The following is a 25334-nucleotide window of genomic DNA, read 5'->3' on the forward strand; positions in this document are numbered from 1 at the left end:
GTACAGGGCTGGGTACATGGCTCATACCTATGATTAGTAACTGAATGAAGTGTATAAGGCTGGGTGCAGCATATATAGCCATGATTGGTAACAGAATGAAATGTTTAAGTCTGGGTACGGGGGCTGTGTACAAGTTACATAGCTGTGATTAGTAACAGAATCAAGCAGATAGGACTGGGTACAGGGCAGGGTGCAGGTTACATAGCCATGATTAGTAACGGATTGAAGTGTATATGGCTGAGTATGAGGCTAGGTACAGTATACATAGCTCTGATTAGTAATAGAATAAAGTGTGTAAGGCTGGATACGGGGCTGGGTACATGGCACATGACTGTGATTAGTAGCAGAATGAAGTGTACAAGGCTGGGAACGGGGCTGGGTACAGGGTACATAGGTTTGATTAGCAACAGAATGAAGTGTATCAGGCTTGGTATGAGTCTGGGTACAGGGAACTTAGCTGTGATTAGTAACAGACCTAGAAATATCCATCATCACCATCATATGCACTTGCCTTGTTAATAATAAGTTACTAGGGAAAAGTAATTTCTTTTAGATATAGATAGGATTATAGTAAAAAATTAGGTTTTATGTTTTCTGTATTTATTTGAGACTGCCCTGCAACGTTGTTTTAAAATATTTCCTGTGATTCTGAACTCTGTAGTTACTGTGTTGATTGAGTATTGTCTTGTTGTTTTATTATTTATTATTAAATATATTTAAACCTATCTTTGTGGCTGATATTTGTGAGAGATATTTAAGCTCTTAGAGTATTTGCATATGTATTTGGTGGTACTGTACAGGCCACTTCAATAGCCTTGCTCTTGGTCACACCTACCATTTGGATAATAGTAACATTACACAGTAGGATTGGTAACCCTTTGTAAGGGCCTTTATAGTAACTGATAAGTAGGGGTTGGTGGCAATGATAACTACCTTATAGTCTGGGCAGAAGGTGGCATAGCTAGTAAACCTGTGCCAGTCTTCTCCAGGTGTGTGTGTGTGTGTGTGTGTGTGTGTGTGTGTGTGTGTGTGTGTGTGTGTGTGTGTGTGTGTGTGTGTGTGTGTGTGCGTGTGTGTGTGTGTGTGTGTGTGTGTGTGTGTGTTTGTATATAAATCAAATCTCAAAGTGTGTGCGTGCCAGCTACTTGGGCAGGGACATGAAGCACTGGTTGGATAGAGAGGGTGCAGGAGGTCTTGGTTTGACCCCTCAGCTGTGATCTTAACCCTATAGCTGTGCCAGTGGGGAGTTTTATTGGGGATCTGGAGAAAGAGGCAGAAACCAGCCCCCAGACTGACTGTGATCTGTGTGTGCCCTTAAGGGAAATTGTACTTTACTCTGTGTGTACTTGTCATCCACCCATTATGTACATCCCTCACTGTTACCAGTGATGAGGACTGAGGTGCCTTGATTACTGGGCTAGTGCAGGGGCGTCATGGCATATATTAACAATTACAGATACATTTCTTAATTAGATTACATTTATGAAATACAGGCAACTATTACAGTATAAAAGATACACATTATTCAGTAGATGCTGAATATTATGCATTGGAAGATATGTATTAGTGAGTTTGTCAAATAAATAGAGCATGTGATCAGTGCTTAGAAATTCAAAGAAACTGAGGTGAGGGAAGGATCTAGGTAGGACAGAAAATGCTACTATTGTAGTTAAGAAGTGGGGTATAAAGCAGGGTCAGAGGCAATATTATATATGGTTATCATAAGGTTTATATTACAAATATAGAGGTGGGGTAAGCAGTGTCAAAAAGCTATGTATATGGTAGGAGATGATAGTAAAACTATTCAGATATTGGGAAAGATTGGTTGTGGGGCATAGGATTCAATATGAAGAGAAATGGTTTGATGATATGAAAGTTGAAGGTAACAGTGGCATTTTTTCTGGAGGTATACAGGTGTAGATCCATGATAGGTGATGTTTGCATTCTGAATGGATTACAGTAGTCATGGGATGTAGTTCCTTAGTTTAGCAACACTATCTGAATATAGCGAGGCACCTGTAGTATTAGATGATTTGCTAATAGTGATTAGTGATTTTTCTCTACAGCACAAAATTCAATTTGGAGAGTAGTGTTGCATTAAAGTTGTTAAGGGCTAGGCAATATTCTGGCTTACAGAGAAGTCCATGTATTTTAGTTAGATGAGAAAGAGCTAGGTGATGTGATAGCTCTAACCAGCTTAATTCCTTGATGGCTAGACACTTGTGTGTTCTATTATAGTTTACTGCAAATATGGCAAGCTTATTATAACGTTGCAAACGTTTGGACAGTTGTGAGACTTGAAGATTAGTGAACATTGTGACAGCATAGGATTCTTGTCTAATGTCTTGAAGTTTAGGCTGACGTTTGGAAAATCAGAATGGCACTGAGTCATCTGTGTACTGAACTAAGATAGCATTTTTGTAAACGTGTAGAGGCCATTAATGAAAATATTGAAAAGTATGGGGTGTAATATAGAATCTTGTGAGACATTAATACTTACTGGGAAGAAGGTGGAGACATAATTTCCATTTCACTGCTTGTGTTCTGTTTGAGAGGTAACTATGGAACCATTGCAGCAAAGAGTTGGTCAGCCCTAAGGATGACAGCTTATGTAAGAGTTTCTGATGGGACACAGTATCAAAAGGTTTTGAAACATCTATAAAGATGGAGGAAACCTGGCTTCTGATATTTCTATGGGTGTTTACAGTATTACCAAAATTTAGCAAAGCAGTAGTTGTGCTGTGAAGAGGACAGAAGACATTTTGGGTAGAGGACGGAAGTTGATACCTATTAGATAGTTGAGAAGTTACATATGAATACATTGTTCTACTGTTTTTAATAGGGGAGATAACATGGCAATTGTGCTATAGTGTGAAAAATCTCTGTTGACTACATCCTTGTGTAGGGGGATAAATTATTTTTCCCTTAGTGAGGAGACTTTATTCATTAGATATGGATTGACATATGAAACAGCGTCAGATGCTGTTTTAAGATATGCTCCAGGTAGATTGTAAGGGCAGTTGTAGTATGCTTTGATTTTTTTTCATTTATGTTTTGATGGTATCTGTGGGAACTAGCTGGAAGGAGAAATTTTGACGGAGGTTATTAGATTGAGTAAGGACATCGAGAGCTTCATTCGTTGCCTGGTTGGATAATGACTGTACTGTCTTTATAAAGGCGATATTGAATTGGTTGGCTATAGCTTTAGCGACTTATTGACTGCGGCCCAGAACAGTTTTGGATTATTAGTTGTTATGATTTGATTCACTCAAATCAAATCAAATCATTGTGTGCATGTGTGTGCCTTCTGTGGAAGGTTGGGGACTGGGCCAGCAACTCAACACCATAAAACTCCACTGCCAATCATTCTGCAGACAATTGTTCCACTGTGAAAAGCTGAAAGGAAAAGAAGAAAAAGAAGTTGTTATGATTTCATGGATTCAGTAGTAAGTTTTCTTATCCTCGATGGTTGTCTATATGCTAATAAAGTAGGAGCTTTTTTTATTTTATCCAGACTTTCTGTGTTTTGCCTCTGTTTTTAAATTGATGATGAACGGCATTAGTATTGCAGGGTGGCTCCATAAACAGTCTCTTGCTCTACAGCTCTCATCTGTACTAGATGTTGTAAAATGTCCTTGTTTTTGTCAAATATTTTTGACTGCTTCTCATAAAATTAGTGGTTTTCTGTCAAGTCGCTGAGGATTGCAGCCACTAAATAATGACAGACATTTGAATTTCAGACTTCATATCCTTCAGGAAATGCTTGCTAATGTAAAACCTGTTACTGTAGCAATTTTTTATGTAAATAAAATCAATACTTAAAATCAGTCCCTCATTTGGACCTTCTCCTTATTAGTTTTTAATTTTGCCTCGAACTAAGAGATTTAGAGTTATGCTTTGCTCCCTAGCAGAAAATCCCCTTTAACAATGTCTTTGCTGTGTCATCCGTTTTAACCCATCTTCTAACTCTGTCCTGTTCCCCAATTAAAACTTCACATTTAATAGATTCTGTGATATGTCTGCCTCCACTTTCTGCTCATCTTGTACATTATTAGTGACACTTTTAAATAGATTTTCCGTCTATTCCCAGTGACAGCTATCTTCCTTACTAGGACATCTGTTAGCATCTTGACTAGCTCTACAGCTTCTTGTTTCCTAAAGATCATTCGGCAAACCCCAACTATTTTATTTTGCTAATTATTTTGCAAAATATGTGTATAACCTTTACTAATCTCAATACCTATAATTTAAGTACTTTGCTCATAGGCATTTAACTTACACTATTGTCAGCAAGTTTGTTACATGCTGATCTGAATACTGTTCAGAGAGACTTGCCTTTCACCATTCTTTTTAAAATTATTTTTCATTACTGTCATTGAATTGCTGTCTTTAGTTTTACTTGCATACGTTAAAATACATGATTTCTAAAATTCTACCCCCCCCTTCCCCTTCAATTTCTTTTAAATCATCCTACAGTGCTCTGTCAAAGGCCTGTGCCTCACCCCGAGTGCCAATGTATGGCATCTCATGGGGTCCCAACTAACAACGTAACACAGTCAACAGAACACAAATGCAAGGTCATGTTGACAAATCCCAGTAGCATGCCTACCATGTCCTACTGCATGAACTGTGGACCAACCCCTAAATAATGCTGGGATGAATGGACAACTATAGGGATACTTCTCAGATATAGCTCGCATAATGTTAGGAAGAGGATAGAATAACAGAGTGGGGGGTGTAGAAGCATGGACATCATGTAGTGTGTGATGTCTGAAACTGATGTGTGCCCATACTTCTCCTGCCTGCAAACCCAGTTAATGGGTGGCTACAAACCTGCTTGTAAACCACAATGTGAAGGGGATCTGACCAGATATAAGAACCCTGCCTCTTGGTAACCTGAGTGAATCTGTACAGCTGAGAGGTATGGCCACAGCAGGATATGGTCATTCTGTTATGCTGATATATGTACAAGAAAGGGATCCTCAACCACCATAGTACCAAGATGCTGGACCATTTACACAGACCCATCAGCAAGTGTCTGCAGCTACCCCTCCAGAATGGCATGAGTGTGCAAGAATATGTAGGCTGCAGACCACAATACTGGACGCAGCTTCATTCATCTTGTATTTCCCAGGAAATAACTGTGAGAAAATAAATATATCTGTCAGTAGTTGATGACACAATACATCACAGTGTAAAACAGTACATATGCCTGAATATCTCTGCTAACACCAACCATGTAACATAAGCAGCACAGACAACAATAGTTACACCATTCCACTATCTGTCACCCATTTTGACTCTATATTGTCAACTTATTCTCAGATATCCTGCAGAAACAGGTTGGTAGCTATAGGTGTAAAACATCAAACCCTGGACTGGAGTACAACCCTACCTGGAATGGAGTCACACACTCAATACAGAAGGTCATACTGGGCATGCTCCTACACTTAGAGAAATGAAGCCCATATCTGACAACACAGTGGACTATACATATCTGTCAGTCGCAAATGTTTGTGCACACATAAATCATTGTACACCATTCATGCTTTGCACACACATTGGATAGGAATACTCACACATATTCAAGGCCAACACACTATAATATGCCAAACATACACACACAGAGATGTGGGGAAGAGAGAGAGACAGACAGTGACAGAAAGATTTCCATTATGAGGCCTGTCCCACCCACTACACATCTAATTGGCCGATATCACATGATGTGCTGATGTCAATCACTGTAGACATTCCTTTTGGTAGCCCTCAGCCCTATAGAGTCTGTGGTGCTTGTGATAACTGTGTAACATGATAATACAAATCAGTATTCCTCTGGCATTTGTATACCCAGTCCTGTCAAATGTAAAGTTGTGTGTGACTGAGTGTGTGTGTGTGTGTGTGTGTGTGTGTGTTTCCAGAGGAATGATTTATGGCCCATTCACACACACTGCACTTTCTATTGCCCATGTTAGCTCTCCTGCTGATGTCAGTCACCTTGAAATAGACCTCTGGCCAGGTCTCAGCCCTATAAGGCGTGTGGCACTTGCGATACATGTGTAATACTGTAGTGTAGAAAACTAGTTAAGTAGGAGTTATAATTCCAGACATGGCAACTGTGAAACTCTGTTTGTGTGTGTGTGTGTGTGTGTGTGTGTGTGTGTGTGTGTGTGTGTGTGTGTGTGTGTGTGTGTGTGTGTGTGTGTGTGTGTGTGTGGAGATGATTGATTTTGAGGTCATTCACTCTTGCTACACCTCCCATTGCTATCATGCCTGCTGATGTCACTCACCTTAAAATAACCATTTGGCCAAGTGCCAACAGTATAAGCTCTGTGGTGCTTGCGATAACTGTGTAATACTACAGTGCAACATATTAGTTAGGTAGGAGTTTTCATCCCAGACATGGCAACTGTGTGTGTTTGTGTGAGACTGTGTGTGTGGCTTTGATGATACCTGATTTTAAGAACATTCACACTTACTACTTTCCCCTTACCCCTTCTTTAGCACTGCTGCTGATGTCAGTCACCTTCAAAGATACCTTTGGACAGCTCTCCAACATATAAGCTCCATGGCACTTGCGATAACTGCATAATACTATGGTGTGGCATACTAGTCAGGTAGGAGTTCTAATCCCAGACATGGCAGCTGTAAAACTCTGTGTGATTGTGTTTGAGAGAGTGTCTTTGATGATACCTGATTTTATGGACATTCACACTTACTACTCTCCCCTTACCCCTTCTTTAGCACTGCTGCTGATGTTACTCACCTTCAAAGATGCCTTGGCACAGCTCTCGAGCATGTAAGCTTCATGGGGCGTGCCGTAAATGTGGAACAATGTAGTAGCAATAACTACATAGGTATGGTTTTGAATCTCATCTGTGGCAATTGTTTGTGTGTGTACATACGTATGTCCGTACCTCAAAGATTTTGGCCCCATTTACACCCAGTACACATCTCAGTGCTTGACTTTAGCAGTCCTGTAGATATCATCCACCTTAGAAGCACCTATTGCCAACCAAATCAGAAACCATGTAACATCAGTGGTGCATGTGGTAAATGTGTAACCATAATGGTCTGAAAAGATTGTTTGATAGGGGTTTGAACCTCACCCCTGGCAAATGTAAATGAGTGTGTATGATAAAATTATTTTTGGGATATTTCACCCACTACATCACCAAATGCCAGCATTTACAAGGGCTGCTGATGTTACTCACTTTAGAATTATATTGGGACGACATCCATCCTATAAGCTCCATGGCGCATGCGAAAAATGTGGTTTGAATCTCAGTACTGGCAAGTGTGTGTGTCTGTTATCAGTATCCTGGGTGGAGGTTGCTGTGATTGTGCAATAACAGGATCCATTGTGGAGTGGGTTTTGCAAAATTATGGTTGCTGTGATTGTGTAATAACAGGATCCATTGTGGGGTGGGTTTGCTAAATTATTATGTTGAGGACCTAGTATATGTCACATTACAAGATCAACAGATGTCAAACACCAGAGAGGTTGGTGTAGACAATCTACAGCCCTACATGTGACAGTATGGATTGGTGAACAATATAGGCAACCCTTCTATTACTCAGAGAACCCACTCCACCCATGTATCATACACAAACACACTTGGCTAGACAACAACCACTATATTGGTAGTTCCCTGCATATTGCCTCCCAGATAGTAACCACGGTGTGATAGCAGTGGACTACATGCCTGTTGACCACAACAGTGCCACTGACATCAGAATGTACTTTGATACTGGAAGGGGATGGGAGAAAGCCAGATGAAAGCTAATAGGTGCTATTAAATGTAGGTAGTAGAATAGGGGTCGGCGAAATTATCCCAGATGAAAGCAGATAGGATCTAGAAAGTGGGGGAGTGGCTATAGTACTATAAATTTAGAGGTACTGGGGGCGGGAGGGAATTATTAAATATATTTAAACCTATCTTTGTGGCTGATATTTGTGAGAGATATATAAGCTCTTAGAGTATTTGCATATGTATTTGGTGGCACTGTACAGGCCACTTCAATAGCCTTGCTCTTGGTCACACCTACCATTTGGATAATAGTAACATTACACAGTAGGATTGGTAACCCTTTGTAAGGGCCTTTATAGTAACTGATAAGTAGGGGTTGGTGGCAATGATAACTACCTTATAGTCTGGGCAGAAGGTGGCATAGCTAGTAAACCTGTGCCAGTCTTCTCCAGGTGTGTGTGTGTGTGTGTGTGTGTGTGTGTGTGTGTGTTTGTATATAAATCAAATCTCAAAGTGTGTGCGTGCCAGCTACTTGGGCAGGGACATGAAGCACTGGTTGGACAGAGAGGGTGCTGGAGGTCTTGGTTTGACTCCTCAGCTGTGATCTTAACCCTATAGCTGTGCCAGTGGTGAGTTTTATTGGGGATCTGGAGAAAGAGGGAGAAACCAGCCCCCAGACTGACTGTGATCTGTGTGTGCCCTTAAGGGAAATTGTACTTTACTCTGTGTGCACTTGTCATCCACCCATTATGTACATCCCTCACTGTTGCCAGTGATGAGGACTGAGGTGCCTTGATTACTGGGCTAGTGCAGGGGTGTCACGGTATATATTAACAATTACAGATACATTTGTTAATTAGATTACATTTATGAAATACAGGCAACTATTACAGTATAAAAGATACACATTATTCAGTAGATGCTGAATATTATGCATTGGAAGATATGTATTAGTGAGTTTGTCAAATAAATAGAGCATGTGATCAGTGCTTAGAAATTTAAAGAAACTGAGGTGAGGGAAGGATCTAGGTAGGACAGAAAATGCTAATATTGTAGATAAGAAGTGGAGTATAAAGCAGGGTCAGAGGCAATATTATATATATGGTTATCATAAGGTTTATATTACAAATATAGAGGTGGGGTAAGCAGTGTCAAAAAGCTATGTATACGGTAAGAGATGATAGTAAAACTATTCAGATATTGGGAAAGATTGGTTGTGGGGCATAGGATTCAATATGAAGAGAAATGGTTTGATGATAGGAAAGTTGAAGGTAACAGTGGCATTTTTTCTGGAGGTATACAGGTGTAGATCCATGATAGGTGATGTTTGCATTCTGAATGGATTACAGTAGTCATGGGATGTAGTTCCATAGTTTAGCAACACTATCTGAATATAGTGAGGCACCTGTAGTATTAGATGATTTGCTAATAGTGATTAGTGATTTTTCTCTACAGCACAAAATTCAATTTGGAGAGTAGTGTTGCATTAAAGTTGTTAAGGGCTAGGCAATATTCTGGCTTACAGAGAAGTCCGTGTATTTTAGTTAGATGAGAAAGAGCTAGGTGATGTGATAGCTCTAACCAGCTTAATTCACTGATGGCTAGACACTACTGTGTTCTATTGTAGTTTACTGCAAATATGGCAAGCTTATTATAACGTTGCAAACGTTTGGACAGTTGTGAGACTTGAAGATTAGTGAACATTGTGACAGCATAGGATTCTTGTCTAATGTCTTGAAGTTTAGGCTGACGTTTGGAAAATCAGAATGGCACTGAGTCATCTGTGTACTGAACTAAGATAGCATTTTTGTAAAAGTGTAGAGGCCATTAATGAAAATATTGAAAAGTTTGGGGTGTAGTATAGAATCTTGTGAGACATTAATACTTACTGGCAAGAAGGTGGAGACATCATTTCCATTTCACTGCTTGTGTTCTGTTTGAGAGGTAACTATGGAACCATTGCAGAAAAGAGTTGGTCAGCCTTAAGGATGACAGCTTATGTAAGAGTTTCTGATGGGACACAGTATCAAAAGGTTTTGAAACATCTATAAAGATGGAGGAAACCTGGCTTCTGATATTTCTATGGATGTTTACAGTATTACCAAAATTTAGCAAAGCAGTAGTTGTGCTGTGAAGAGGACAGAAGACATTTTGGGTAGAGGACGGAAGTTGGTACCTATTAGATAGTTGAGAAGTTACATATGAATACATTATTCTACTGTTTTTAATAGGGGAGATAACATGGCAATTGTGCTATAGTGTGAAAAATCTCTGTTGACTACATCCTTGTGTAGGGGGATAAATATTTTTTCCCTTGGTCAGGAGACTTTATTCATTAGATATGGATTGACATATGAAACAGCGTCAGATGCTATTTTAAGATATGCTCCAGGTAGATTGTAAGGGCAGTTGTAGTATGCTTTGATTTTTTTTCATTTATGTTTTGATGGTATCTGTGGGAACTAGCTGGAAGGAGAAATTTTCACGGAGGTTATTAGATTGAGTAAGGACATCGAGAGCTTCATTCGTTGCCTGGTTGGATAATGACTGTACTGTCTTTATAAAGGCGATATTGAATTGGTTGGCTATAGATTTAGCGACTTATTGATTGCGGCCCAGAACAGTTTTGGATTATTAGTTGTTATGATTTGATTCACTCAAATCAAATCAAATCATTGTGTGCATGTGTGTGCCTTCTGTGGAAGGTTGGGCACTGGGCCAGCAACTCAACACCATAAAACTCCACTGCCAATCATTCTGCAGACCATTGTTCCACTGTGAAAAGCTGAAAGGAAAAGAAGAAAAAGAAGTTGTTATGATTTCAAGGATTCAGTAGTAAGTTTTCTTATCCTCGATGGTTGTCTATATGCTAATAAAGTAGGAGCTTTTTTTTATTTTATCCAGACTTTCTGTGTTTTGCCTCTGTTTTTAAATTGATGATGAACGGCATTAGTATTGCAGGGTGGCTCCACAAACAGTCTCTTGCTCTACAGCTCTCATCTGTACTAGATGTTGTAAAATGTCCTTGTTTTTGTCAAATATTTTTGACTGCCTCTCATAAAATTAGTGGTTTTCTGTCAAGTCGCTGAGGATTGCAGCCACTAAATAATGACAGACATTTGAATTTCAGACTTCATATCCTTCAGGAAATGCTTGCTAATGTAAAACCTGTTATTGCAGCAATTTTCTATGTAAATAAAATCAATACTTAAAATCAGTCCCTCATTTGGACCTTCTCCTTATTAGTTTTTAATTTTGCTTCGAACTAAGAGATTTAGAGTTATGTTTTGCTCCCTAGCAGAAAATCCCCTTTAACAATGTCTTTGCTGTGTCATCCGTTTTAACCCATCTTCTAACTATGTCCTGTTCCCCAATTAAAACTTCACATTTAATAGATTCTGTGATATGTCTGCCTCCACTTTCTGCTCATCTTGTACATTATTAGTGACACTTTTAAATAGATTTTCCGTCTATTCCCAGTGACAGCTATCTTCCTTACTAGGACATCTGTTAGCATCTTGACTAGCTCTACAGCTTCTTGTTTCCTAAAGATCATTCGGCAAACCCCAACTATTTTATTTTGCTAATTATTTTGCAAAATATGTGTATAACCTTTACTAATCTCAATACCTATAATTTAAGTACTTTGCTCATAGGCTTTTAACTTACACTGTTGTCAGCAAGTTTGTTACATGCTGATCTGAATTCTGTTCAGAGAGACTTGCCTTTCACCATTCTTTTTAAAATTATTTTTCATTACTGTCATTGAATTGCTGTCTTTAGTATTACTTGCATACGTTAAAATACATGATTTCTAAAATTCTACCCCCCCCCCTTCCCCTTCAATTTCTTTTAAGTCACCCTACAGTCCTCGGTCAAAGGCCTGTGCCTCACCCCTAGTGCCAATGTATGGTATCTCATGGGGTCCCAACTAACAACGTAACACAGTCAACAGAACACAAATGCAGGGTCATGTTGACAAATCCCAGTAGCATGCCTACCATGTCCTACTGCATGAACTGTGGACCAACCCCTAAATAATGCTGGGATGAATGGACAACTATAGGGATACTTTTCAGATATAGCTCGCATAATGTTAGGAGGAGGATAGAATAACAGAGTGGGGGGGGGTGTAGAAGCATGGACATCATGGAGTGTGTGAAGTCTGAAACTGATGTGTGCCCATACTACTCCTGCCTGCAAACCCAGTTAATGGGTGGCTACAAACCTGCTTGTAAACCACAATGTGAAGGGTATCTGACCAGATATATGAACCCTGCATCTGGCTAACCTGGGTGAATCTGTACAGCTGAGAGGTATGGCTTCAGCAGGATATGGTCATTCTGTTATGCTGATATATGTACAAGAAAGGGATCTTCAGCCACCATAGTACCAAGATGCTGGACCATTTACACAGACCCATCAGCAAGTGTCTGCAGCTACCCCTCCAGAATGGCATGAGTGTGCAAGAATATGTAGGCTGCAGACCACAATACTGGACGCAGCTTCATTCATCTTGTATTTCCCAGGAAATAACTGTGAGAAAATAAATATATCCATCAGCAGTTGATGACACAATACATCACAGTGTAAAACAGTACATATGCCTGAATATCTCTGCTAACACCAACCATGTAACATAAGCAGCACAGACAACAATAGTTACACCATTCCACCATCTGTCACTCATTTTGACTCTGTATTGTCAACTTATCCACAGATATAGTTCCAAAATGAAAGGTGCACCATCAGCTGAAAAAACTCACGTAGATGATAAAAGTCACTTAATTTATTCACAATGAAACACAGACTCCGGAAAGTAAGCGCTTTCATTGTGAATAAATTAAAGTATTTTATCATCTAAACTGATGGTGCACCTTTCATTTTGGAACTGTATTGGAATTGTGTTATTGTGAAAGGTGCTTTGCTTGGCAAAAAGTTTTCTTTTTGTTCGTTGTTATCCACAGATATCCTGCAGAAACAGGTTGGTAGCTGTAGGTGTAGAACATCAAACCCTGGACTGGAGTACAACCCTACCTGGAATGGAGTCACACACTCAATACAGAAGGTCATACTGGGCATGCTCCTACACTTAGAGAAATGAAGCCCATATCTGACAACACAGTGGACTATACATATCTGTCAGTCGCAAATGTTTGTGCACACATAAATCATTGTACACCATTCATGCTTTGCACACACATTGGATAGGAATACTCACATATATTCAAGGCCAACACACTATAATATGTCAAACATACACACACAGAGATGTGGGGAAGAGAGAGAGGCAGACAGTGACAGAAAGATTTCCATTATGAGGCCTGTCCCACCCACTACACATCTAATTGGCCGATATCACATGATGTGCTGATGTCAATCACTGTAGACATTCCTTTTGGTAGCCCTCAGCCCTATAGAGTCTATGGTGCTTGTGATAACTGTGTAACACGATAATACAAATCAGTATTCCTCTGGCATTTGTATACCCAGTCCTGTCAAATGTAAAGTTGTGTGTGACTGGGTGTGTGTGTGTGTGTGTGTGTGTGTGTGTGTGTGTGTGTGTGTGTGTGTGTGTGTGTGTGTGTGTGTGTGTGTTTCCAGAGGAATGATTTATGGCCCATTCACACACACTGCACTTCCCATTGCCCATGTTAGCTCTCCTGCTGATGTCAGTCACCTTGAAATAGACCTCTGGCCAGGTCTCAGCCCTATAAGGTGCGTGGCGCTTGCGATACATGTGTAATACTGTAGTGTAGAAAACTAGTTAAGTAGGAGTTATAATTCCAGACATGGCAAATGTGAAACTGTGTGTGTGTGTGTGTGTGTGTGTGTGTGTGTGTGTGTGTGTGTGTGTGTGTGTGTGTGGAGATGAATGATTTTGAGGTCATTCACACTTGCTACACCTCCCATTGCTATCATGCCTGCTGATGTCACTCACCTTAAAATAACCCTTTGGCCAAGTGCCAACCGTATAAGCTCTGTGGTGCTTGCGATAACTGTGTAATACTACAGTGCAACATATTAGTTAAGTAGGAGTTTTCATTCCAGACATGGCAACTGTGTGTGTTTGTGTGAGACTGTGTGTGTGTCTTTGATGATACCTGATTTTAAGGACATTCACACTTACTACTTTCCCCTTACCCCTTCTTTAGCACTGCTGCTGATGTCAGTCACCTTCAAAGATACCTTTGGACAGCTCTCCAACATATAAGCTCCATGGCACTTGCGATAACTGCGTAATACTATGGTGTGGCATACTAGTCAGGTAGGAGTTCAAATCCCAGACATGGCAGCTGTAAAACTCTGTGTGATTGTGTGAGAGAGAGTGTCTTTGATGATACCTGATTTTATGGACATTCACACTTACTACTCTCCCCTTACCCCTTCTTTAGCACTGCTGCTGATGTTACTCACCTTCAAAGATGCCTTGGCACAGCTTTCGAGCATGTAAGCTTCATGGGGCGTGCCGTAAATGCGGAACAATGTAGTAGCAATAACTACATAGGTATGGTTTTGAATCTCATCTGTGGCAATTGTTTGTGTGTGTACATACGTATGTCCGTACCTCAAAGATTTTGGCCCCATTTACACCCAGTACACATCTCAGTGCTTGACTTTAGCAGTCCTGTAGATATCATCCACCTTAGAAGCACCTGTTGCCAACCGTAAACCATGTAACATCAGTGGTGCATGTGGTAAATGTGTAACCATAATGGTCTGAAAAGATTGTTTGATAGGGGTTTGAACCTCACCCCTGGCAAATGTAAATGAGTGTGTATGATAAAATTATTTTTGGGATATCTCACCCACTACATCACCAAATGCCAGCATTTACAAGGGCTGGTGATGTTCCTCACTTTAGAATTATATTGGGACAACATGGCGCATGCGAAAAATGTGGTTTGAATCTCAGTACTGGCAAGTGTGTGTGTCTGTCATCAGTATCCTGGGTGGAGGTTGCTGTGATTGTGCAATAACAGGATCCATTGTGGAGTGGGTTTTGCAAAATTAGGGTTGCCGTGATTGTGTAATAACAGGATCCATTGTGGGGTGGGTTTTGCTAAATTATTATGTTGAGGACCTAGTATATGTCACATTACAAGATCAACAGATGTCAAACACCAGAGTGGTTGGTGTAGACAATCTACATACCTACATGTGACAGTATGGATTGGTGAACAATATAGGCAACCCTTCTATTACTCAGAGAACACACTCCACCCATGTATCATACACAAACACACTTGGCTAGGCAACAACCACTATATTGGTAGTTCCCTGAATATTGCCTCCCAGATAGTAACCACGGTATGATAGCAGTGGACTACATGCCTGTTGACCACAACAGTGCCACTGACATCAGAATGTACTTTGATGCATTACATCTCCTGACTGTATGTTATCCAACAAGTAAAAGGACATGGCACCCTGTTCCACCCCCTCAGTAGCCAAATAAATGTGTACAGTTGCCCTTTTGCCATGTTCACCAATGGATGCCTGCAACAACTCTAGAGTCTGCAAACATACTCCACAAAGGGAATTACCATGCCTTATACACATGCCCTGTATGGACAGACACCACTAACTCCATTGAATACCTGTATAATGCTGTCAATGTAGGTGCAATCACAACCTTGGTTACATAGCCAGGTCTCACCAAATGAGGTCAGGAATGCTACATCAGAAGATAACAATCTGTTTACACAACATGCCCCAGAGACTTCAAGTACACTTCCACATGTCAAAGAACATGCAAGTGGGACATGTGCACAGCCCAGACATTGCCCATGTTATGGAAAATAGATGACATACATGGGAAGGATTGGACATCACTGACCAACCACAATAGAAACCCAGATGAGTGGATGGTGAATACAATACCCACCCTTGGGGACCTCTCCAGGAACTTCACCCCTGAGTCACACTGGGGAGTATTGCCATGTGGCCTGATGCCAAGGTATTCCCTTGGACTAGCCTTGTAGAGCCTTTAGGCCAATTCACCTACTACACACCTGTGAAGCAATGAACCTATGAATCTCAGTACTGGCAAGTGTGTGTGTGTGTGTGTGTGTGTGTGTGTGTGTGTGTGTGTGTGTGTGTGTGTGGAGATGAATGATTTTGAGGCCATTCAAACTCACTACACCTCCCATTGCCCTACTCTGGCATGCCTGCTAATGTTAGTCACCTTGAAATAACCCTTTGGCCATGTTTCAGCCCTATAAGCTCTGTGGCGCTTGAGATAACTGCATAATACTGTAGTGTAGTAAACTAGTTAGGTAAGAGTTCTAATCCTAGTGCTGGCAACTGTGATAATGTGCGTGTGTGTGTCTTTGTTAGCACCTGATTTTGTGGACATTCACACTTACTACACTTCCCTTACCCCTCCTTTAGCACTGTTGCTGATGCCAGTCACTTTCAAAAATACCTTTGGACAGCTGTCCAACATGTAAGTTCTGTGGCACATGTGATAACTGTGTAACACTGTAATAACAATACATAGTCAGGTAGGGGTTTGAAACTCAGTAGTGGTAAGTGTGTTTGTGTGTGTGTCAACAGTATTCTGTTGGGGTGATTGTGTAATATCAGGATCCATTGCAGTGTGAGCTTTGCTACATTTTTATATTATATACGTCTTGCACTAAGGAGTTCTGTGTATACCTCAGGACTGACCGGATTGTTTCAGACTGTCCATGTTTATCGGTCATACTTCTGCTGTATTCCACAGGGTCATTACTGTGATTTGTGTGGTACTTCACTAAGATGATTTTATGATGTCTGTCAGTAATTGATGGAGTACATGTCAGTTTCAGAAGAGCCTTCCTACACAACATGTCTGTTGACAAAACCCCTGTTACTGTAGCAACATTCTACATTTATAACTATAGTACGTACATTACGTTCCCTTGCACTAAGAGGTTGTGAGTTATGTTGCTGAGGTATGGCTCCACTGTGTTATGGGCATATGTTATATAAAAAATAAATAATATATAAATAAATATATATATATATATATATATATATATATATATATATATATATATATATATATATATATATATATATATATATATATATATATATATATATATATAGATATATATATATATATATATATATAGATATATATATATATATATATATATATATATATATATATACATATATATATATATATATATATATATATATATATATATATATATATATATATATATATATGTGTGTGTGTATATCCATATCCTTGTTATGTGTAAACATGAGTGTTATATATACCTTCTCAGATGTATCCCACCATATTTATCTGATATGTATATATTTAGATATAAAAACATGACTGACTCAACACTATTTTCACTAACAAGTAGTAAACAATTGTAGTAGTCAAAGCAGTTGTTCAGTACTATTCAGTATGTGTACTGAATGATATATTTGAAAAAGCAACAGATATTTGTACAGCTTAGTGTTTAAGTGCTGTGACTATAGTCTAGAGGGTCCTGGGTTCAAGGGCTGTTTATTTTGTTGCTAGGCAGAATAAGGACTGTTGGATACACAGTGGTTAAGGCAGTTTTGAGCAGCTTTAAGCAGGTTTCTGTCGCTTTGCGTGCTGGTAAGTGGTGCTAATGTATGGTTAAATGAAAAGGCACTTACACCATGTAGGCTTCACTTACCAGTGTGCAAATCTGCTTAGCACTTACATTTAAGTAATGCTTACTCCTGCTAAGCATAGCTCAGCCCTGGTAACCAGTGATCACATTCCAGTCTGATAAAATAGCAGGGTAATGACATCTTTAATAAGTGTATTTAATTTCATGTACATAACATGCTTCTATGTGCTGTCATTACAGTATCAAGGGGTGTGAGTATACTGTATGGGACACCTGAGTATACATGGCTAGTACCACAATTTTTTCTCTTTGTATGTGTTTCATGTGTTTCATACATGGGTAGTATCCCAGGTTATATGCAGTCACACTTGCATGTATTGTATCATTACGTTATTACTTTTAACAGTGCTTTTCCAAGTAAGAGTAGATTGCAGATTGTAGTACTGGAAACATACACCCCTACATGCAAAGCTGGACTCAGAGTACCGACTATCGTGTTCTTGGTGTGTGAGCTGTAAGTATCTTCTATTGGATATTGATCTGATATGTAGATATTAACTGTAGACTACTATGTGTTTAGGACATGTCATTGAGGACTGCTCTCATGTGGTAATGGCATACCTATCAGTGTCAGATGTCTATCTGTCAAAACATTCATCCTGATGCACAACCTGTTGGCTAGCTAATTTCTGTCTGTCCTCTGTACAGATGTGCACATGTCAGGTATCCATCTTGGCTGCTTACAGGTAATCTCTGATTGACTGACAGTGACATGTCTGCCCAGCTGTGTTATGAATGCCACAGCTAAGAAACCCCACCCTGTATGCACCACATGCCATGGATACCGTAACCAGACTACCATAGTCAACAGAACATGCTTGGATACAGGTCTCTAACCCAGACACTGGCCATGTTATGTAATATATGTTGCATTCATGTCAATTGAAGCACCTCCCTGGTCCTCTGCAAGAAAAAAATCAGATGACTGGATGTTGAATTTAACTGTCACCCAGGTGATCACTCAAGTGGCATTGGTTGATAGATGGCCTGCTGACAAATGTCAGGTCCATGATACCAGTGTACCCACATGCCCTACTCTTCTCATCTCTCTATGGACATTAGCGTGGTATACACCTAGGAACAACTGCACCTATGGACCTCAGTACTGACAAATGTGTCAGTGTGTATTACTGAAAATAACAGTGGCTGTGTGTTTGTAAACTTGTAGTTGAAAATACTCTGAGGGCCTTCATACTCACTACACCCCCATTGCTATACTTAAAAACAGCTGCTTCTGTGATTGACTTTAAATGTACCTTGTTACACACTTCACCCTAGGGGCTACCTAGAGCTTGCAGTACCAGCATAACACTGTTCTACAAATGGGTAGATAGGCATGGGTTACCTTCTGAGTCCTGGCAAATGTGAGTATGTGTGTATGTGTATGTGTGTGCAATTGTGTGTGAGCATGTATATTTGTAGGATTCAGCATTCTAAGGCCACATTCTCCAAATACAATAAACCTTGCCATACATTATAAGGGATGGTGATGTTGCTGACATTAGGAGAGCTATGACAAACCCTCACCCTACTATCTCTGTGGCATGTGCAATAAATGCATATCCGTGTAGTAGCACTGATTAGATAAACAAGAGAAGAGTTTGTAGTGCAGTCCTGGTCAATGTGTGATTGTGGGTATGTCAGAGCATTATCATGGGTTTCAGTGAGTACAATATCCAATGTGGGGTGTGGGTGCTGGCTATACTATCTTTACACCATGGTACCCCCAGTGCATGTCCCAAGGTCCACTGTATGAGGACTGCTGTCACCATCAACCATACAGGTAACTGATTGCACTATCCAGCCCAATGATGCATGTGCTGTGTGAAAAAACTCTGTAACAGTATGGACTCACTGACAAGGAAGTTAGCACTGCTAAACCCAGGTCTGCCAAATGTATCTATGACTGTATGTGTTTATCAATGTGTATATGACAGTATGTCATACTATGTATTGTTCATTAACACCCAATACATCCCCCATTACCATACTGTACAAGGCCTGGTGATGTTCTTCACTTAACAGGAAACTCGGGACACACCTCACCCTAAAAGCTCTGTGGTGTGTGCAATTAAGGCCAAACACATTAGTAACAATAAGTACCTAAGTGGGGGTTTTACTCTCATTGTTGCAACGTAAGTGTGTGTGTATGTGAAGGGATCTACTTCTGTTTGCATAAAATATATGTCCCAGCAGATCAATTGTCTGAGAACTAACTGGCAAAAGGTAACATTTCAAAGCAAGCATCTTGTGGAAATACATTCCATCAAAACTAGTAGTGGATGTGTAAATGCCCTCTTCCCCACTGTATAGCTGTACAGCAGTACTGGAGTTGGTATATGTACATGGGTGTAGTTGTTGTGGGCACAGCCATCCACATTGGGGTTGTTGTTGTGCGTATCCCCCGCTTAGTGTGCTGTTATACTGTACAGTTTATGTTAACAGGTTAAGTAGTTGTTAATCACACTATGTGTGCTTCTATGCCACCCCACACCCTCCAAAGTTGGGGGCTGTGCCACCCACACCAGCACACCTATATTTATCAACTCCAGGATTACACTACATTGGGGAAGAGGACGTATACCCTGCCAGTACCATTGTCAATGATATTAAACTGGGAGACTTATTATTTACTGATGTAATGTTTTGGCAATTTAGTCTTGGTGGAATTACATAGGCCAAAATTAATTCACTGCAAAATGAAGTACATCTGTGTGAACAGTATTCTCTGTGAATTGCGTCAACACCAAAGCCTCTGTGTGTGTATTATTCACAAACATTTGGTGTGTGCCACCCAGTACACTTACCATTGTCCACTGTAGAAGAGTTGCTTACATCAGCCACCATGCACTCACCTGTATACACCCTTCAGACCTATCAGTCATGTGGTACATGCAGTAACTGTTATACAGACCTGACACTTGTGTTCAGCTGTACCCGGGATATGACACAGTCAATGTGTCACTACAGTGCCACACCACTTGTAGGAAAGGACAGCAGACCAACATCGTGCTGACACTTAGGCACCTAGAACACAAACAGAAAATATTATGGAGACCACAATCAGTCAGTGTTAATAACAGCTATAATGCATCATGGCTGGAAAGCTACACACCCTGACATGTAAGCATTAATTATGCCAGCTGAAAATATGTTAAACAGTATTACATTGATAAACCTTAGTATATTCACCCTGTACATCAGAACCATATTAGCATGTCCCCGCATTGATGGTATGGATGACAGGTATGTGGCACAGGTATCAGCATATGGATAGGGTGTGTTGTGGGTTTGCCAGAGGCCTGGGCTTAGGCATTTTGTTGACATCATGTGTGTGGGTTAGGGGATTGTTTATTAAATGGGCTGTGCAGACATGGTGTGTGTGTAGGTATGGAGGTGCCCTAGTTGTGTTGGTGATGTGTGTATGTATGCAGACATTTCTGACATGTGGCTGCCCTATACAGGAGTTTGTTGGACAGTTGCAGACTGTACATGGCAGGGTGTACAGTTTACCATGTCTGGCCACAGACACAGAAACTGTGCCTGCCAAAGGTTCCACGGGCACTACAAGGCAGAATCCCAGATATGATACTCTCTCCCCTGATGATGACACTTGTCCGCTGGATCTGCATCCCTGTTGGGATGGGCCAGGACCACGTGAACATGGCCTGCTGCATTGTGGTGTGGACAGCAACGCCATGCAGTGCTGGTGCTGGTACTGCTACTCCAGGAACATCTGTGAGTTGTTGCATGTCCACGTAGGCCACAACCTGTTGGTGTTGCTGACCTACATCCACATGGCCAACACCCTACTCTCACATCATGCTCTAACATAAACACCACATGGTTGAGGATTCCCACCATCTCACCCAACCGTCTATCAATGACCTCTGCAAAACACCGGTGGGCACATGCAAGATTACGGATGTTGTCACGTACAGTAGGAAGAGTAGCCCACTGGAGCCTCAGACTATCTCTGGTGTAATGTTCTATACATGTTTGTGCCTCCATGATGGCCTGAAACATGCATCTGGTGACACCTGCTGTGGCACATCTGCCAGGGGCATGATGGCCAGCAACCCTCCTACGAGCACCCCTGTATATCTGCCTATGTGGTACCTCGCCGGTCATCTGGCTATGGCTGCCGTGTACAGATACACTTGCCATTGTCACCACACTTCCCTGCCCCATGCCACCACCCGCCAACTGTCCCTCATCTATGGACACTCGTGATGGCGTATGTAGGGGCATTGTGACTGTGTGCAGGGATGGGGTGGATAAAAGTGGGATGTCAACCAGTGGCACATATTCAGCCCCTGACAACCCTGCCTGTGCCTCATTATGCCTATCATCATTGTCAGAGTCTGTATGGACAATAACATCAGTTTGCCTGCAGGAGGGACCCTGACCCACCTCGCCACCTGTGAGGGGCAGACAAGAAATTTAAATTAAAATCAGTACATTATGGCTTACTTCTACATACACACACACACACACACACACACACACACACACACACACACACACACACACACACAGACTTACAGGTGAGGTGGAACAAAGCTATTACATAGACCTCTCATTACCCAACAGTCAACATGCATGACATATGGCACTCAACAGCATGCACTGCAGCCATACTCAATCCTTGTTACCAACATTATACATCTCTGTGATGCATGAGTTGTGTTAGTAGGTGATGCCCCTTCCCCTGGAATACACTGCACCAATGTACACAGTATTGCTGTGCACCTGTACAGCACACTGGCATGTACTGTGCACCATACCTCACAAGTATACACACCATTGCTGAATGTGTATATGTGTGGCAGTTATGTTTGCTCTGTTGCTCACAGCCCCTATGTGTTTGTCTGATGCATACCTGGGATGATATGAGGACTGATGTCAGTAATTAATGCCTGTCCTTTGATTTGCAGATCTCATCATCAGCAGTTTATGTATGTGCAATAAAATCCGGTTACAATAACAACCTTCAAAGCTTGGATATGAGCAGTGTACACAGCCTTGTTGACATGCCAGCCTCTTCTATGATATTCAATGGGGCCACAGTACTGCATTTGTTAACATTACACACACCTGATATGTGACATATGACCTGTGCAATCCAATGCAGTATCAAACAAATGTGTTAGTCGTGCAGATGCTGAATGTGATGCATACAATATGTGGTTTGCATAAGTGTGCACACCCTTAACACAATGGTTTGTTGAAGCACCTGATAAGTGAACTACAGCAGTCACTATTCCTGGAAGGGGTATAATAGCATGGCCCATCTTCACTTGCCATTATTTGGTCACTCTGCCCTACAAATGTCCCCCAACTCTGCCAGATTGCAAGGTCAGCTCATGTGCACAGCCCTTGGAGGTCACACAGTGGCTTCACTATTGCTGTAGAGTCAGGGTTATGTCTGGCACAATTCATAACCTTGACTATGTTCAGATACAGCTATTCATAGCACGCTTTGGATGTATGCTTCATTTCACTGTTGTGTTTCAAGATGACACCCCTCCCCATCCTCAGCCTTATTGCAGATGCTTGACAACTATGAGCCACACATGAGTGTTATTTTGCAGTGTTCCAAATTCCAAACACCATGTCTACCAGCCTAGTTTCAGCTAATGAACAGAAAACCTAAAGATGTACACTAGCACCAGCAAGCTAAATATTGGGGATGGTGGCGTTGAGGTGGAGTGAGGTGTTGCTTGTGCACCACACATATCTTTATGAATACTGTCTGTAGGTTTGAGCCTTGGTCTCATGACACCATTATACATTGCAACACATGCCTTTGGGAGACTTGATGTTATACTTATGCTACATGTAGAGAGCCCTGGATAATGTATCATGTGGGACAACTCTTCCGTCTGATTACCCTAACCCACAGGCCACACTTATGCAGAATCCAGGCAATTGTCAACACAGGTACTGCACAGGTAGTACTTGCTAGACATTCCTGCAAGTCCCTCAGTGTTGCTGCATGTTTCTGGGCAGCCTCCATGACCAGTTTGCAACATGTTTTGTCATCTGTTTTGGATGGGCATCTGTTTATTTTCTACCTCAATGTTGTCCCATACTTCATACACACATAAATGACTGTCTGCACTGTTTGTCATGGTATATGCAATGGTGAGGTAAGGCTACTTTTTCCAATCCTGAGTGCTACCTTTCAGATATCAGATCAATTTCATGTTTTTTAAGCTGTGTGCAAGCCAGGGTTGCATCTGTTGCAGGTGAGTGGGCAAATGTCATGGACATACTTCTTGGACAGTAGACCAAGACTTGGTATAACATTGAGGCCCTGTACTTGATGGAAGGTGTGTACTTAAGAAGAGTGAATGCTGTCAGTACATCACAAGCTGCTTCCACAATATGTTATTTGGAGTGTGTGCACACATATGCTTCCAGTGTTTGTTAAGGTATGTATTCCCCATATTCTAAACTTCAAAATGCATGCACTCAAGGCACTCCTCAGTATGGAGAACATCGATATCTGTGCAGTAACAGAAACCTGGTTTAAGGCTCCAGAGAGCACCCCAGCACTACCAGGCTATAAATCATACCATACATTTCGGCCACAGAACCCAGACTAAAACACAAAAGGTGAGGGTGTAGCCATATTCATCAAGGATACCCACACCTTCTGGTTAGTGGTACAGCACAATGCCTCATAGATCATCCATGTGCAACTAACAATGGGCAAAACTGAAATTCAAATTGTAGCTTGCTACAGATCCCCCACCATGACCCAGGACCCCCATTCCACATTTCTGGAGACACTGGAAAATATGAAGGTCCTATTAAACGCCCTAATATTGGGTGATTTCAATTACCCAAACATTAACTGGGAGAACTACTCAAGTACTAACTCCCTTGCCCAATGCTTCCTAGAATTTATAAACTTGAATGCCTTGGATCAATTGATCAACATCCCCACCAGAGGTGACAACATATTGGACCTGGTCATCCCCAATATGAGAAACTGGTGCTCTACACTGGAGGTCAAACCCTCGCTGGTTAAATCAGACCATAGACTAATCACTCTGGATATCCACATTCCGCCCCCACCCCCAATCAAGGAAACCACCGTGAAAAACTTTTCAAAAGTAAACTTCACGTTACTTAAGACCAAGGTGGAAAGGTTCACAGCCCCCATGCTAAAGGACAACGCTGTCCAAGCTGCTGAATCCTTTGCAAAGGTACTCTATGAGCATCTGCAAGAATGCATGGATCGTGCTATCCCAAGAAAAAGCAAGGCTCACTCCTCCAAGAAAAGGAAACCAGTCTGGTGTACCCCTGCCATAAACAAGCTATACAATAGAAGGAGGAAACTAGTACAGAAAAGAGTAAATTCCCAAGAAGGAAAGACATCCCTGATCAGTATCAGCAAGAAACTACAATCACTCATAAAATCATCCAAGGCTAGCTTCGAAAGACAAATTGCCAAGGACTCCAAAGATAATCACAAAGCGTTCTTTAGCTATGTCAAGAACCTAAGTGGAAACTCTCAGATCTGCTCTGAGTTAGTGCAGAATGGCACAAAATATACTGAACCGACTGATATTGCCAACATTCTGGCAGACAGGTTTAGTGCAAACTTCACCCCCCCTCTCACCTCCTAAAGGGCCCAAAACCATACCAGAAGAATGTAGTGCTCCAGCAATCACTGACACACAGGTTAAAACAGCCCTATCCAAAGCCAAAAATACAGCTTCAGTGGGACCAGATGGTGTCCCAGGCTGGAAAAAACAAAGTACCCATGAACTACCACATACGTGGTAGTCCCCTAAATACAGAAAATGTAATAAGGGATCTGAGGACCCAAGTAGATAGTAATCTCTCCTTTGATAATCATATTGCCAAGGTGCTTAGAAAACCCTTCTATGTGGCCCACCTAATC

Source organism: Protopterus annectens, chromosome 10.part0, assembly GCF_019279795.1.
Source record: "Protopterus annectens isolate FY-2018-M chromosome 10.part0, PAN1.0, whole genome shotgun sequence".
NCBI classification, from domain to species: Eukaryota; Metazoa; Chordata; order Ceratodontiformes; family Protopteridae; genus Protopterus; species Protopterus annectens.